At 39.4% G+C, this 13,063-nt stretch overlaps 1 protein-coding gene across 1 annotated transcript in view; it reads right to left on the bottom strand.

The window, feature by feature from the left end:
• Positions 1–12,655, bottom strand: part of LOC126100814 (fatty acyl-CoA reductase wat-like) — a 205,536-nt gene extending 192,881 nt beyond the window's left edge. The window contains exon 1 of the mRNA XM_049911447.1: positions 12,623–12,655. The gene's annotated coding sequence lies outside the window, so the exon portion shown is untranslated. The remainder of the gene's footprint in view (positions 1–12,622) is intronic.
• Positions 12,656–13,063: the final 408 nt, after the last annotated feature.

Below are 13,063 nucleotides of genomic sequence, written 5' to 3'. Positions count from 1 at the left end.
AATTCACTTGAAAATCTGAATAAATTCTCGGAACGCGTTGTGCTAAACACAGGAAGTAAGTAACTAGCGCAGTTCTCACAATTTAAAACAGGCTTCATGGATTCCCATATTATACCCGTATTTTATGAAGCTAGCTTATTAATAACGAATAAGACTCTCCCATTTCATGTTATTACAAATACTATTTTATCTGTTTTAAAGTAGCTATTAAATGGATATTTTGTATGCAGCATGATCATAGATAATAACCGAGAGCACTGCGGTAATCCATTATCTCTGACCATCGTATAAGTTAACTTCTCTAAAAGAATATATTTTCTGAAACGACAAACATTTTTTTCACTGCCGCTAATTACCCTTATCCCAACGATTACACTTATCCCAAATACTGTGATTATTTACAGTAATAAAAGTGTAAAGGTTTCACGCGGGTCCCATGTTTACAATTAATGCTCAGCTGATTGACACCGGCAAAACTGTTATAATACTACGGATAAACGCCATCTGATCCAAGCATGGCTTTTCAGTGAACAAGAAGACAGTTGGCTTACGAGTACGATAAACATGTCGCAGGGACCAACGCTCGAAAGAGCAGGATTGTATTTACCAAATACCGTCTTTCTTCACGGACAGTTGGGTGTAGTGTATTCAAGGATAAATACGAGTAAATCAAAAAATATTTTTTTGTATGGCTTAAAGAAAATAAAAAACAGGAAGTACATGATGATGACATTTCTACTCCAAATATTGTTTACACCGCGGTATTATAATGCTCTGTAAAGAATTTTGTTCAAAATTATGTACAAGTAAGTGCATATACAAGGATGAATCATGAATTCATGATTATTATTTCACGTCGTTCGGTTCATTTTTAAATATTTCCCTGTATTGTCATAACTACCCTTATATCAACAACTACACGTATTTAAAATAATGCCGTTATGTAAAACTATAAAATTTCTGAACTTTAGCAAGGATCCCCTTGTTCTCTAGTAGGTCCAGGTATTTACGCGCTCTCAGTTAAGCTGCCTCATGAGAAACACTAATTTTCTAAGTGTAATACCTGTCTTAATGTGTTAAAAGTTTACCTTAGATTACACCATTTGATGACACGTTACGTAAGCTTTTTAAATTTTAAAATTCCGCCAATAATTACGCGAAATGTTGAAAGTCAAATTTTTGTTGCCCCTGGAAGGCGTTATATGGCAACCTGCAAGTGTTATCAGGTTTCAGGTTCCAGAGTACTCCCTTAGTAATACAGGTAAATGTTACAAGGCACATCAAAAAAATTAATACTATTAAATTGTCCCTGATTAAAGAGTTGCTAAACATTATACGAACATGGGCAGTGTCGTAAATTTACTTGTACAAACCTTTTCGTAATCAAAGCTTCTGTGTTGTCTTAGCTGTTGAAGAATATATGACATGCTCTAGACACTTCACTGCAAACGCCTGTACGACAAATGGTGAAGTGATAGTGTCTCGTCTGCTTTCGTGATGTATGGTGACAGATAAGGATAATATCCACTATATGTAAATATATGTAAATAAAATTATTTTTGGGATTAATCAAATAATACGACACAGTGCACTGTGTCCACGAACATCAGTTAATATTTCTAGAGAAGGGTAACAATATTTTGAGACATGACCTCTCCTCACACCCAACAGAAAATTCCTCTGAACTTCAGAGGGAAGTGTTAATTAACAGTTGATGTATAAAAAGTAGTTATGCAGTGGCAGAAACGCGTTGCACTAATAAATATTGGCTTAGAAACGTATCTGAAGCTGAAAATGTGTTATTTCATAAATAAAACACTGTACAGTGTTCCGACTCCATAATGTTTTTAAGTTCACTTTTCATTCCTTTGGGAATTTTGTCAGTAACTTTGTCTGTGACTGGCATTCATCTAGAAAAACGCTGAAACAATTTTTGTTCCTACAAAAATACTAGTTTCTGCCAGCGATTGTTATAGAGAATTAGGACTAGAGACATCATAAAGGCTTCTACCAAACCTTAACAAATTATAATCCACTGGTGGTAAGTGCACTTCATCATACAGAACGCTATGCATCAATTACATGCCGACAACTGGTTGCAACTACTAAAAGTTATGCATAACAGTTTACATTCCGTTTTCTTTCATGGATCTGTGTTATACACTCTGCTATTTCATATTGTTTATGCTAACATAATTTTACTTAATAACTCAATTGACACAAGTTTCCTTCTACCTGTCGATAATTCATATAAACATAAACTATTCAGGAGAGGAATTTAGGCAGTGTTCGTTACTACGGTTTTTCATAGCTATGAAGTCTTAGAACTGAAATATTTTCAAGTTATTGCATGTTAGTTACAATCATACAAATTTTAACTGTCAGGAAATTTAATAGTTTAAAACAGTATAAGTCAGCGTCTCAGCAAAGCTTATTATTGTGGTTGAAATTTTTAGAACGTATGTTAGTAGGAAGTTTTAAATATAAGTTCTTGTCTAAAACAAAAAATTCTTATCGAAAATAATTACACTGTAATAATGAGCACAACATAAATTGCTGTCTGAATAATAAGAGTTTGGCTGCTATATGCTCTGAAATAATTTTTGATTGCTGACGGTTAACTGTTATGAAAATAAATTTAAAAAAGGAACAAAAGTTAATATTTACTCTGAGAGTGACAAGAAAACATGTTGAGACGCTCCATTTCGCTAGCATCAAATAGAATAAAGCCGCATGAATAATGCACCCTATTTTTAAATGAAATCAGTTAGGCCTTGGAGAAGACTGGTGATCTTGAGATCTAAATAAACTGAAGAATCCACAGCCCTTGCGTTCACGACTAAGCGTCCAGTGCGCCAGTGTTCTTTTTAAGATCTGGCGATGGCTGTAAAAACTAAATCAGTTATGTGTTCAAATTAATTGAAATTCGAAGAATATTGTGAGTTCTTCATTTTAAATTTAATTTATCACCAAAAAACAGACATTTTCTTGTAGTTATAACGACGGAACGAAAACACCCTCCGATTTATAATCCAGTTGGAGGGCTCAAAAGGGGTGAGGGAAGAAAATGTATTATAAACGTCCTGCAGTAAAACACATCGACCGTTGGTAAGTCATTCTCATCAATCATTACATTTACATGAGTATCTCAGAACCTGATCTCATAAACAAATATCCTAATAGCGCTTCTGGCTGGTTATGTAAATAATACGGATTCTGGAAATACGGTTATAGATGTCCTATTTCTTCTTAGCAACCGATTTTCTCTCCCATGTAAACGCATAACCATTTTCAAAATGTCCTTGGGTTATCTGATTACGGATTTTTTTAAAAATTATTGGCTAATCTGAAGGGCGAGGTTTCTTGAGCAGTGAAGGAGGAGTAGAAATGTTAGACTGAGCGTGACGTTGTCTACCTCCGATATTTTACTGAAGAGTAACACCCATTGTGCTGATTAAATCGGAAACCGGAACAGTTGTTTTCAAGAGGCAGTTTTGTAAAAACGATATTGACCCGTCTAGGAAAACAGCTCCAGGTATGGACATGTAAACACGACAGCGGAAAACGGTTTTGCCTTCCGTGTGTTGTGTCTCATGTAGCAATTGTGCTACTTTTCGGTCTATAAGATCATTCACAGTCCCTGAATAACACCGACTGAAACAGACTTGACTCGATGTTGGCTATCACGCCAAAGGTGCCAAGCGAATCTCTTTACTGTGCGACCAGTTTCAGTCTACGAGATCGTGTTCAGGTTGTGAGAAATACTGAAACTAAACTCAATTAAGTCTGTTGTTTGCCGTATTGTTAAGGACGCGATGACTATCTCTTACCTCGAAACCGCACAATAAAGAGATGCAATCCTCAGATTTGGCCATGTTTTCCAACATGACTTTCATAAAAGAAGCTCCACCTGTGAACAACGCCTACCTAAAAAAAAATGTATTTAAATGTCGTCGAAAACTCCGTAAGGCTGTTCGTAGATGATGCTTTCCTATACAGAGGAGCTACAAAATGTCGAATTGTTAGTCGACTGTAATATTATTGACTGTGAATGAGAACGCTTGGATAGGCTTATCGTGAGTACTTATCGCGATATTTCACGAGGCCACGCTAAGCTACTTACTAGTATATGCATAGCTGCCCTGAAAGCATTCACAACGCCATTTGTCTTTCTTCGTCGCCATTGTATTTGTTTACATCACAGTCACAATATGTTTCCGGTAACGGCTTCGAGAAGCCAAGTGCAGTAATATAGTGGTCGGCTAGTATCTGAAAAGGATAGACGCCTTGCCCAGTAATTGGCAGCTAAGTTTCAACACAAAAAAATGTAACGCAATGCGGATAAATAGGCGGAAGGACCCGTTACTATATGATTAAACGATCGCCGAACAGTCACTGGAAAAAGTCGCATCCATTAAATATCTGCGTGTATGTATCTACGAAGCGATTTAAAGTGGAACAACTGTTGAAAAGTCTACATCTACATCTACATGGATACTCTGCAGATCACATTTAAGTGCCTGGCAGAGGGTTCATCGAACCGCCTTCCCAACTCTCTAGCACTCATGTGGATGACCTCACACTTTTCGTTATTTAGGGTCAACTGCCACTTTTCGCACCATCCCGATATTTCTTCTAAACCGTTCTGCAGTTTGTTTTGATCTTCTGATGACTTTATTAGTCGATAAAAGATAGCGTCATCTGCAAACAACCGAAAACGGCTGCTCAGATTGTCTCCCAAATAGTTTATATAGATAAGGAACAGCAAATGGCATATAACACTACCTTGGGGAACGTCAGAAATCACTTCTGTTTTACTCGATGACTTCCGTCAGTTACTACGAACTGTGACCTCTCTGACAGGAAATCACAAATCCAGTCACATAACTGAGACGATATTCCATAAACACACAATTTCACTACAAGCCGTTTATGTGGTACAGTGTCAAAAGGCTTCCGGAAATGCAGAAATACGGAATCGATCTGCAATCCCTTGTCAATAGCACTCATCACTTTATGTGAATAAAGAGCTAGTTGTGTTTCACAAGAACGATGTTTTCTAAACCCATGTTGACTGCGTGTCAGTAGACCGTTTCCTTCGAGGTAATTCATAACGTTCGAACACAATATATGTGTCAAAATCCTGCTGCATATCGACGTTAACGATATAAATTAATCGTAGGAAAGGGCTTGACTCAGATTCATTGCATGTCCAACCACAATGGAGGTAGCTTGCGGGAAAAAAAAGCCGTTTGACCGATACTTGAGTGCTGATTCACTCTTGGATCGTTACCAGATATGGTTGATCTAGAAAACAGAGAAAATCCGAACAGGAGGGTCGTGTTTTGGCGCAAGTTCATTTAGTAGCCACGAAAGCGGCACTGAGATGCCCGTCGAACCACAGTGGCAGAAGCAACAAGAGAGGCATTACACCTGTATATCTCACTTCAGTGTGCTGTTAAAATTCCGAGACGCTATGCCCTGAATAACCGGACATCACCCATTGGTATTTTTTGTGATCTCTCAAAGGCCTTTGATAGTGTAAATCATGGAATTCTTTTAGATAAGCTAAATCACTATGGTTTGAGTGTGGCAGTGCACATATGGTTTAATTCATACTTAACTGGAAGAATGCAGAAAGTTAAAATAAGTGGTTCATGTAATGTTAAAACAACAGCTGATTCCTCAAACTGGGGGGCTATCAAGTACGGGGCCCCACAGGGTTCGGTCTTAGGTCATTTACTGTTCTTGATATACATTAATGACTTACCATTCCGCATTGATGAAGATGCAAAGTTAGTTATTTTTGCTGATGATACAAATATAGTAATAACATCCAAAAACAAAGAACTAAGTGATGTAATTGTAAATGATGTTTTTCACAAAATTATTAAGTGGTTCTCAGCAAACGGCCTCTCTTTAAATTTTGATAAAACACAGTATATGCAGTTCCGTACAGTAAATGGCACAACTCCAGTAATAAATATAGACTTTGAACAGAAGTCTGTATCTAAGGTAGAATTTTCAAAATTTTTAGGTATGTCCATTGATGAGAGGTTAAACTGGAAGCAACATATTGACGGTCTGCTGAAACGTCTGAGTTCAGCTACTTATGCTATTAGGGTTATTGCAAATTTTGGTGATCAGAATCTCAGTAAATTAGCTTACTATGCCTACTTTTATTCACTGCTTTCGTATGGCATCATATTCTGGGGTAATTCATCGTTGAGTAGAAACGTATTCATTGCTCAAAAACGTCTAATCAGAATAATTACTGGAGCCCACCCACGGTCATCCTGCAGACATCTATTTAAGGATCTAGGGATCCTCACAGTAACCTCACAGTATATATATTCACTTATGAAATTTGTTGTTAATAATCCAACCCAGTTCAAAAGTAATAGCAGTTTGCATAGCTATAACACCAGGAGATAGGATGATCTTCACTATGCAGGTTTAAATCTGACTTTGGCACAGAAAGGGGTAAATTATGCTGCCACAAAAGTCTCTGGTCACCTACCAAACAGCATCAAAATCCTGACAGAAAGCCAACCAACATTTAAAAATAAATTAAAAGAATTTCTAGATGACAACTCCTTCTACTCATTGGCTGAATTTTTGGATATAAATTAAGGGAAAAAAACAACAACAGCAACTTAAACATTAGTGTTATGCAATATTTTGTGTAATGTAATATCTTGTACAGACATCTTTTATTAACCTGACACGTTCCACATCATTACGAAGTGTCGTATTCATGATCTATGGAACAAGTATTAATATAATCTAATCTAATCTATGTTCGTAGAAGAATCAACTAATATATTTTTTCCCCTATATTTCTAGAAAAGACAATGCAATTACAGAAATTCGGCTTCACACGATGTCTTCTTCCTGGCACCATTGGATACCTGAACAGGAAAATGGAGGAGCAAGATGCCAGTGGTGCGCATCGTACCCTCCGCCACACACCATAGTGTCGCTTGTGTGGAGTAGATAATATGCTGCTGTATTTTTGACGAAAAAAATTACAAATCAATGAATAATCAGTGTAGGACAAGACTGCTAACATTCGATGGGCCGTCTCGATTTCGCTGTCGATGTTGACATTAGGGGGATATTACCGTCATAAAGTGTAACCCGTGTTACCAAGGGTCTCGCCGTCTCAGACGTGAGTTGTTCCACGAAGACACGTAGCAACAGTGAAAAGAGGGCAGGTTTTTCACTGTGTTCTTGTAACTGACTAGTATTTGACTTATGGATATGGGAATATTGATTAAATTTCTGCAGCAGTCATTGATATGTATGAGCAGTTCAAATCATTTTGTCATATTCACAATATAAATTTATAGACGGAGACTAGGTACTGTTTAGCGATGCAGCTCGAGTTGCCTTGAATGAGCCACTCGAATGTTTAGTAATCTTAGGCGTAAGTACTGTTTTTCGTTACACATTTTCTAATAGTTTCTGTGTTGATCGTCAGTCAAATGTGTCCTTTTTTACATTCGAAGGCGATATTTCTACTTTTAGCCACTTTCGTTTCAGATACTTGTAATTCGGTTTCAGATGCCAAAAAAATTCATAAAATAAAAAAATAAAAATGTATGGAGGCGTAGTTGGATGTGTATACTATATAACAACTATTACAGTTGTCCCATGATAATGATCCCATAATACAGGATAATGGAAAGTAATCGAATTAAGTCGGGTGATGCTGAGGGAATTAGATTAGGAAATGAGATACTTAAAGTAGTAAAGGAGTTTTGCTATTTGGGAGCAAAATAACTCATGATGGTCAAAGTAGAGAGGATATAAAATATAGACTGGCAATGGCAAGGAAAGCGTTTCTGAAGAAGAGAAATTTGTTAACATCGAGTATAGATTAAACTGTCAGGAAGTCTTTTCTGAAAGTATTTGTATGGAGTGTAGCCATGTATGAAAGTGAAACGTGGACGATAAATAGTTTAGACAAGAAGAGAATAGAAGCTTTCGAAATGTGGTGCTACACAAGAATGCTCAAGATTAGATGGGTAGATCACATAACTAATGAGAAGGTATTGAATAGAATTGGAGAGAAGAGAAATTTGTGGCACAACTTGACAAGAAGAAGGGATCGGTTGGTAGGGCATACTCTGAGGCATCAAGGGATCACCAGTTTAGTATTGGAGGGCAGCGTGGAGGGTAAAAATCGTAGAAGGAGACCAAGAGATGAATACACCAAGCAGATTCAGAAGGATGTAGGTTGCAGTAGGTACTGGGAGATGATGAAGCTTGCACAGGATAGAGTAGCATGGAGAGCTGCATCAAACCAGTCTCAGGACTGAAGACCACAACAACAACAACAACTACAAGATTTCGATTGAGACAAGTATCATACCGCATTTGGGAATCAGATATTGTTTCTCCATACATTTCGAAATGGAGTGACTGCCGAAAAATAATTGGATCTATTTGTAGCACAGACAAGAAAGGTACAGAATGAAACCCAACTGCACGGACAAATTTCGGAGATATATTCTGAGTATTTGCGTGTAACGTTTCCGGGATGTCCGCTGGCTCAGTACAGAGTAATAGCGTAATTAGAATTTGTTCTTCGTCTTACTTTCGTTTTGGTGAAAATATCTCCACAAAAGTGAAAATGCTTGCAGTAACCAAACGTACAGCACAAATTCGCATAATCAGCTCTTTCCAATCCAGGTTTTCCACTGACTGTAGCCCTCAGGCGAAACTGTGGTGCGGTCGCCGTCGCTGCGAGAAAATACTCAACACAGCGTCATTGTACCGCTGTGCCATTGCATTCAGTAAACACATACACGAGGTGTACATCGACCAACTTTTTAACCGTAAACCTACCCTCAGCAGCGTGTATCATTACAGCTAACATTGCCAGAATAACAAACTCGAAACAGAACCGCACAGTACTAAATGTAAGCTTGGAAGCCGAGAGTAGAGTAGGCTTACTGTTGTCAACAACAAATACCGTGAGTGAATAGAACAACGAGACAGACAGCTCACAACGTCGACATCTTATGTTACGTAAATGTCCACTGGAGACCGCAGATCCTGGGTACCAAAATACTCACAAGGGAAATGCATCACCCCCGATCGATCAGAAACCACGAAAATGGATTTAGAATATAAATTCCTCGTCCTTGAACAGTGGTATGATTCGCTCGCATACCAAAACTGCGCGTCTTGCCAAGAGAGGCGTCTGACTGATCCCTTATTCAACGTCTATGAGAGGAACTTGGGTAACGCGAGGAAACAAAATATTGATTTAATAGGACCAAAAATGTACATATCCCAATGTCGTGACTTACAGTGTATACTTTTTTAGCTAATGTCTTTATTTCAGCATCAGAGTTCACCCTGAGCCACACAAGCAACTTCCTGCGCTGAAGTACGAGGCTGTTTGTTAAGTACTCTTTTTTAATAAAAATAAGTAGATTTTTCTTGGCAACTGAATTTTTACGTGAAATCCAGTACTTTCATCAACATCTCTACATAATTCCCACCAGTATTAAGACACTTTGCGTGTGGTACATCCAGCTTTGAAAACCATCCTCCTAGAAATCTGTCGTTTGAGCATGTCCTACCATAATTTAAACATTCTCTAAAAATTGCATGAAGCACACTTCTTGACTTTTAGAACATGTTTTTTGCTCGCGTATCATGTCATTTCTGGAAACCCAGAATCTACTCTGTAGGAATCAACATGGATTCCGGAAACAGAGATCGTGTGATACCCAACTCGCTTTATTTGTTTATCAGACCCAGAAAATATTAGATACAGGCTCACAGGTAGATGCGTTCGATACAGTTCCGCATTGTCGTCTGATAAACAAAGTAAGAGACTACGGAATATCAGACCAGCTGCGTGGCTGGATTGAAGAGTTTTTAGTAAGCAGAACACAGCATGTTGTCCTCAATGGAGAGACGTCTACAGACGTTAAAGTAACCTCTGGCCTGCCACAGGGGAGTGTTATGGGACCATTTCTGTTCACAGTATATATAAATGACCTAGTAGATAGTGTCGGAAGGTCCATGCGGCTTTTCGCGGATGTTGCTGTAGTATACAGAGACGTTGCAGCATTAGAAAATTGCAGCGAAATGCGGGAAGATCTGCAGCGGATAGGCACTTGGTGCAGGGAGTGGCAACTGATCCTTAACATAGACAAATGTAATGTATTGCAAATACATAGAAAGAAGGATCGTTTACTGTATGATTATATGATAGCGGAACAAACACTGGTAGCAGTTACTTCTGTAAAATATCTGAGAATATGCGTACGTAACGATTTGAAGTGGAATGATCATATAAAATTAATTGTTGGTAAGGCGGGTGCCAGGTTGAGATTCATTTGGAGAGTCCTTAGAAAATGTAGTCCATCAACAAAGGAGGTGGCTTACAAAACACTCGTTCGACCTATACTTGAGTACTGCTCATCAGTGTGGGATCCGTACCAGGTGGGGTTGACAGAGGAGATATAGAAGATCCAAAGAAGAGCGGCGCCTTTCGTCACAGGGTTATTTGGTAAGCATGATAGCGTTACGGAGATGTTTAGCGAACTCAAGTGGCAGACTCTGCAACAGAGGAGCTCTGCATCGCGGTGTAGCTTGCAGTCCAGGTTTCGAGAGGGTGCGTTTCTGGATGAGGTATCGAACATATTGCTTCCACCTACTTATACCTCCCAAGGAGATCACGAATGTAAAATTAGAGAGATTCGAGCGCGCACGGAGGCTTGCCGGCAGTCGTCCTTCCTGCGAATCATACGCGACTGGAACAGGAAAGGGAGGTAATGACAGTGACACGTAAGTGCCCTTCGCCACACACCGTTGGGTGGCTTGCGGAGTATAAATGTAGATGTAGACTTCAGGAAACCCATCACAGGTGTTCACCAACTTTCTGCACCAAATCATCAGTAATTCTTCACCATGTACTTCGTACGACCGTCTTTAAAAGTTTTCTCTAATTTCCGTACCATCCCGTGGCGCTTAAACGTCAAGAAGTGAGATTTATGCAATTGTTACAGAACATTTAAAGTACCGAAAGTTATTCTCAGGTGGCAGATATCTACAAGGGTGATACTCGAAGCTGGTTGTACTATACAATAAGTGCCTTAATACTGGTGGAAATTATGTAGACAATTGGATTAAAGTACAGGCATTCATGTAAAAATAAAGCTGCTGTGAAGAATCTACTTGTTTTGTTTTTATTTCAAAACGGTACTTACTTTAAAAAATACGCCCTGCACTGGGCGAAAGACATATTACGACACCGACATACCAATACCGTCGTTTAAAAATGTAATTACTGCGGCCTCTGATATTGAACTGCTCGAATACAAAAGTGATGCTCAGTGTGAGAAAATAGCTTTATTCAGGTGTGCACATTATTGTGTTCCACTTTGTTTGCCCACCGCATTGAAATCCATTACTTACACTTTGAGGACTGTGTAACTATGCAGCGCTATCAGGTCAGTAGGAAAAGTTTGCTGTTAAGAAACTGTAATTATTTTAAGCAGAGGGAAATATAGCATAAGTCACGACATGGAAATACGTGTCTTTTTGGTCCCGTCATATCGATATTTCGTTTCTTTATGTTACCGCAGTTTGCACTCTTACACCTTGAATAGGTGTCAAATGCCTCTCTTGCTAAGGCGCCAAGTTTCGCACTCGAATGGCTCATACCACTGTTTCTGGGATCGGCGATTTACATTCTAATATACCACTGTTTCTGGGATCGGCTATTTACAAAAAAAATGGCTCTGAGCACTATGGGACTTAACTTCTGAGGTCATGGGTCCCCTACAGCTTAGAACTACTTAAACCTAACTAACCTAAGGACATCACACACATCCATGCCCGAGGCAGGATTCGAACCTGGGACCGTAGCGATCGCGCGGTTCCAGACTGAAGCGCCTAGAACCGCTCGGCCACTCCGACCGGCGACGATTTACATTCTAAGCATATTTTAGCACCGTTCTGAGTGTTCGAGGTCACGCACTAAGCTTGTCAGAAAGTAGTCCTGAGTAAACAACAAACTAATGTCGCTGGTGTTTGTGTTCACCTTGTATAAGGACACTTAGGTACGATAATTAGAAAAGCGAAACAATAAACCAATAGGAAATGATGAAGAAAGAATTAATCCGTAATGCTTGAAACCACCCTAATGTAGTGCATACTGACTTCGCTGGAACTTTTTATTAATCTCCTGACGTAAATAGTTTTCTTATTCAACCTAAACATGTTTCTTCTGTCAGCTTCAGATACGAAATGCATTTTATTGAACTAGCGTGCACTGTGGCGTACAAGAAAAAAATAGCCGTTTGGTTCATTAGAAAGTCGTTTAAGTAGACAGCGAGGAAGTGCAGTTGGGAAAAGGCCTAGACGTTTTCGTAAAGAGCGTGAATTCAAGTGCCGAGCCGACCATTCTATAATTTTTTCCAGAAGAGAGAAAAAGGAAAAAGCGCCGCTTGTGTTAACATTCCGTCGACATGGCGGTCTTTAGGGCAGGAACCGAGGTCCTTGGCTGACCTTGCATCCTGACTCGGCCTGACGCGAACGCATTAGGAGAAGCAATAGTTTTGCAGGCTGTGCACAGTAGATAAGTAAGGCTTACCTTAACGAGGAGCTGCAAACTGCCGACGTCGAAACGTCTGCCACCGCCTCGCTCCTCCTATATAGTCACTCCCTCTCCGCCTCCACTCTCCCCTCCACCTCCCCCTCCCCCCCCCCCCCCTCCTCACCCGAGCACTCTCGCTGCCCACCGACTGTCTGTATCGTAGCCGCTAGCACCTCATCACGAGAAGTTCCAACACCACCTGCCTCACACCCGCGCACCGCACTGTTGGCAGCTCACTCATCTAACAAGAGTTTTCCTGCTTCGAACTATGTATATATGATACATGTACATCTTCGTCTACATGGATCAGTAGCGGATACAGAAAAACCTCAAGGAGGGGGCGCTAAAGAGATCTTGTGCTACCTTTACTTTTTACCATAATAAAAATAATCAAGTCACATGCAAAGTTGAAGAAAGTTTTATTTAAACCGATTATAC

This window comes from Schistocerca cancellata, chromosome 9 (assembly GCF_023864275.1).
Source record: "Schistocerca cancellata isolate TAMUIC-IGC-003103 chromosome 9, iqSchCanc2.1, whole genome shotgun sequence".
Taxonomy (NCBI): Eukaryota; Metazoa; Arthropoda; class Insecta; order Orthoptera; family Acrididae; genus Schistocerca; species Schistocerca cancellata.
This window is presented reverse-complemented; position numbering and strand designations above follow the sequence as displayed.